The sequence below is a fragment of the Stegodyphus dumicola genome, chromosome X2 (genome assembly GCF_044657685.1).
Source record: "Stegodyphus dumicola isolate Sdum_Otavi_A_Nest chromosome X2, ASM4465768v1".
Taxonomy (NCBI): domain Eukaryota; kingdom Metazoa; phylum Arthropoda; class Arachnida; order Araneae; family Eresidae; genus Stegodyphus; species Stegodyphus dumicola.
Genome location: NC_140781.1, coordinates 110,752,172 through 110,757,160, shown reverse-complemented (window position 1 = coordinate 110,757,160; position 4,989 = coordinate 110,752,172). Strand labels below are relative to the sequence as shown.

The following is a 4,989-nucleotide window of genomic DNA, read 5'->3' as shown; positions in this document are numbered from 1 at the left end:
GAGAAAAGGCTTAATTAAAAGCTTAGTACATATACCTAAAAGCTAACTGTTGTTTTGAGGAAAGTTCCAGATAAAAGTTTCTTTACATTCCCAAAGCGGATACTAATTAACTTAAATTTTATATAATATGTAAACATACAGAGTTCCAATGAAATGAAAACGCTGCTGTAGACTTCTCTCTAGAGATCTACAATATTTGGTCTGAATTTGTTAGTCTCAAAAGAATATCTTAAATGTACATAATGTTGTAAAAAGCGGAATACCTATGCGTCTTTTTGGAAAGACAAATCCCACGTTTACCATCATATATTATTTTTTCCACAAATCTAGAATTGTCACAAATCTAAAATGTCAAATTTTATAAAAACTTGTGCTGTAGTTTTCGGAAGCAAATTTTATTTAAAATCTTTCGTACTACATTTCAGCTTCGCGCAAAATTGCAGTCAACTTTTGAAACTTATATTATTTCTCTGCGTTTTAAAAACTAAAACATATTTATCTAGCATAACTTAATCAATAATACAATGTAGTATTTTTTGGTTACATTTTCAATCATTTCATTATTATTAACAACAATGTATTCCTCTCCTTCTGGATTAAGCAATTCGATACTTCTATGTTTGACTCCGAGTAAAGTCATGGCTGACTTTCAGTGATTTATCTCCACATATATGTTGTATTACTTTTAATTTGCATTCTGTCAAATTGAATTCAGTACCTTTAAAAACAGAATTCATCTCAAATTCGATTCTTTTATTTCCTGAGTATATGCCGCAGCGACAGGAATGTGGTTAGTGACACTGACTGCAGTACCAGAAGGTCCTCTTTCGAATCCCGGAGAAGGCATAGATGTAGTAAATTGTCTGTCTCCACAAGGAAGGCAACGATGGTTTCCTAGTAAGATAAAATGATCACCGCTTGCGACCTTATTAGTGGTCTGTAATAGCTACTGTTTTGGCCACTAATAAGGTCGCAAAGATATTTAAAAAAAGTTCCTGATTATTTCACACTGACATCTTTTACAAATAGATACAATATAAATTAAATACTTGTCAGAAACTTACCTATAATTTCTAAAGCTTTAAACGAGCTTGGAAATGCTTGCTCTCGAACCTGCTTATTGATCCTGAAAAGGCATGTTTAATGGTTGGCGAATTATCGTCCCTGTTACTATTTTACTATTAAGACACAAAATAGGACTCAAATTTAGAACTAGCACAAAACTTTATTAGCCATGACTTGTGATTAATAAAATAAAAATCAGAAACAAATAAGGTACTTTCTTGCTAATTACAATCACAGCTACTTACTGGTTCAATGGTTTTATTAAACCATTCTTGCTTTAGAATGAATCATTATTAGTAAACATACAAAACATTCATTAAACTAGAAATATTTTTAATTTTTAATACTACTTACTGCTTCAATGGTATGCTACAGTTAAGACAAAATTACCATAACAAAGTCTACACAGACGTAGTACAGTACATCTTGGATAAGACCTGGAACCAACTAACTTGCCGAAATCTGCCAAACTTACAGTAGTTTCGAATTCCTTTTCTGCCAGCGGCGTCTGCAGCTGATGGCAACACACCAGAAAGAATTCCATTGGCTTTCAATCACAAACTCTCGATTACTTTAAATGTATATATCGTATATATATATATATATATATATATATATATGAATCAACTCATCTAAAATACATATTAGTAAGAATATTAGCTGTCAATGTTTTATAGATAGGCAGTTAAAAAACTACAAAAAAAAAAAAAAAAAAAAAAAAAAAAAAACCACTACGAGATTTCGTAATGAAAGGCTATTTAACGACTTTTCAGAACTTTTGAAAATATGGAATCTCGTCAAGCTGATAGGCAACGAAAACATAAAATAATACATGAAGGGATTAGGAAACGAAAGCTACATATTTTGACTGTTAATATATAATAATTTAAAATGAAAGGATACTGAATATTGTCGGAAAATAAGTCTCTGAAAACTAAGGCCAGAATGCAAAACATTTTGGAAATTGTATACCTTACTGTAGTAAGTGTTTCACTTTGCAGTTATTTTAGCTTGATTCAAATAGTAAACAATTTACATTTGTAATCCATATGATGAGTTCAAGTTGAAAGCAGAACACAAATAGGGAACAGAAGAGGGGAAGTAGTAATCTTGTTTCACACCAGTTTTACGCTTATCGAACAGAATCGGGTAAGTTTCAAGCATGCAAGCGCCGTCCAGCCGGTATGCATTAAGTGCGCTTAGGGTAAAGTACATCCTCGTGATTGGATATGGCTTCCGATGAGATCATTTCCTCTGCGCTTAGGAAGACTTTACTTAGACTCGAGAGTACACCTCCATACCATTTGTTTACATTTTGATAACAGTATCGAAAAGATTATTACTGCTAATGACGGGCGCTGCATTTTTGGTGCCATGAGATTACACTTCTTACGGCATTGTAGTATGGTGAATTAAACTTTAAAATTGCAGTGAATTTTTCTCCTAGAGAGAAAAAGTATTATTTCGTCTAGTGTGCTAAATCCATAAATGTGTATTAATATTAGGTTCAGAGATTTTAATAAATATATTTTTAATTTAAAACCGTTCATAGTAAAGGTGCGGTGATTATTAATTCATTATTTCATGTTCATTATATACCCATTCTTTCCAGATGTAATCTCCGAAAATATAAGACAAGTCAGGTTTCTGAGATAGCAAAAATGTTGTGAGTTAACATAATATACAGTAAATTCACTATATTTGTAGTTAGTCAGGAACAGTAAAATTTATTTTTGAAGTTAGACTATTATAGATTTGGATTAGAGAAATAAAGATACGTATGTTTAATTCAATAATATTACTTCATGAATATTGTCCATTTTCAATCTGTAACATCTTTCGTACCTTTGTGTAAAAATAATGTTTATCAGAAAAGGAAGCTCCTTTCCCTATACACGTGTATTAAATTCAGCGATAGTACTGAATGCACTTTTTCTTTCATTTAAGGCAACATAATGTTATGAAAGACATGGTCACTAACATGGAAATAACATATGCAGTTGCAAAGGAAGTATTTTCTGCAATGTTAAAGGAAACGAACGCAACAAAATTGCAATAATAATATACAAGTGCCTTTACAGTTAGGTCGAAATCGTCGTGTAATCCAATGTGTTTTGGTTTTTGTACTAAATTCTAGAACTTGCTATTTATATAATCTAAGCGCTTAAGTTTGCGTCTGGTATTAACAGCATCTTTAAAGGACTTTATAATTTTATTATTCTATAAAACAGGAAACCATCTGCAGAACGCTGCAAGTAAATCTTTCAATCTGGCATTATTTTTTGAAGAAAACAAACGCTAATTTTAACATTTTCTTGTCACTCATGTGCGTCATTCAAACAAAAAAAAAAAAAACGTAAGAATCCCTTCGAAACGTCAATACGCCAAGAGAAAAGGATATCATCGGAAAGTATGTCCAATCACAAGCGCGGATTTTCCCTATGCGCGTTACAGGATGCTTATATGCAGCCGGTATAGTGGTTAGTGCCGTACAAATGGGCCCGGGTTCGAATCCCGGAGAAGATATGCTTGTAACTGTCCGTCTCTTCGTAGGAGGCAACGGACGGCCACCTATTTGGTGCTTCCATAATGAAATGGCCCTTGTAGTGGCGCAAGGCCAATGGCTATTAAATAAAGCGTCCAGCTTTTTTTAAGAATGAATGAATGAAAGAAAGAAACATACAAGCTCGCTGGCGTCCGCAAAGTAAACAGCTATGTACAGGTTGCTCAAAATGGATTTAGATGCCGATGAATCAGCAGGCTGTATTGCTTTTCCCATGTGTAAAGTTTTCCTTGAAAGGTCATCTGTTTCTTTTAAATTTTTCCGCTTGTCACCAGATTTTGAAGCTCTTTCTCCTAATAATAAAAATGTTGAAAATTTCACACGTGCCTAAATTTATTTTGGATACCTCACAAGTTATATTTCGATACTTTTTTTCATATACTGGGATATTTAATATATACCAGAAGTTTACTAATTTTTCTTTTAATCTCATGGTATACGACTGAGGCTTTTTTCCCTAGATTCATTATTTGGCAAAACATCTAGGATTTTATTTTCAAATGTGTTATCTGCTTCATTTTCAGAACCAGTCCCTTCAGTTGATGAGAAGAAAATATATTAGTCAATCATAGTTTTACTTGGACTTTCATGTTCTCGTAAAATCTCAGAAATCTAATTTTTTAACTAAATATCATCTTCAGAAAACTGTTAATTTAATTCCAAATGTTTTGGGGAAAACTTTATAACAGCATTCAGATTACACTGTATATATTTTTATGCCTCCAAATAAAGACACAGATTTGAATAAAAAGTCTAATCCAAGGTTTTGTTTTACTTTTAGATTTTGATAGTCACTTTGAGTGCAAATTACAATATTTTCAGCATGCAAAAAAAAAAAAAAAAAAAAAAAAAAAAATACAGAAGAGTGTAGCAGTTTGGTTTTAAGTAACTATGTACACCGTGTCCCAAAATTTTTTATCGAGCCTATATTTTCGCAGTCCTTGGTCGCAGACATATACTTTCATTTGTAAAAATGTTTTCAATGACGCATTAATTCGTGTTTTGGAATTTTTTTAGTTTTCAAAAATCAATTTATAAAAATTACGAAATCTAAATTTTATACTCTTATTCGTCCCTACACTTATATTTAGGAAACTTTTATACTCATTACAAAAAATAAACACGAAAGTTTGTTTACTCCCGTACGATAAAAATTGACCAAGATATTTAATTTCAAAATTTGGGATATTTTACGTCATTTCCAACTTCTCTTTAGGAATCGGTTAAAAACTAAATTAGAATAATTCCAGGCTGATTTTTGTCGCCTTAAAATTCATCTATATTATATACGTCATTAATCGTATTCTTTTGGGATTTACTAGTTTGGAACATTCTTTAATTTATAATTTTATTATAACTGG

General features: G+C 31.7%; 1 long non-coding RNA gene across 2 annotated transcripts; it reads right to left on the bottom strand.

The window, feature by feature from the left end:
- Nucleotides 1–387: 387 nt before the first annotated feature.
- On the bottom strand, nucleotides 388–2,279 carry LOC118186434 (uncharacterized). 2 transcript variants are annotated; one of them, XR_004757773.2, is made up of 3 exons: nucleotides 1,969–2,279; nucleotides 1,065–1,170; nucleotides 388–961 (listed from the first exon to the last, which is right to left on the bottom strand). It is a non-coding gene; the product is annotated as an uncharacterized LOC118186434 (long non-coding RNA). The 2 variants fall into 2 exon arrangements; XR_004757772.2 differs by having other exon boundaries at nucleotides 388–894.
- Nucleotides 2,280–4,989: the final 2,710 nt, after the last annotated feature.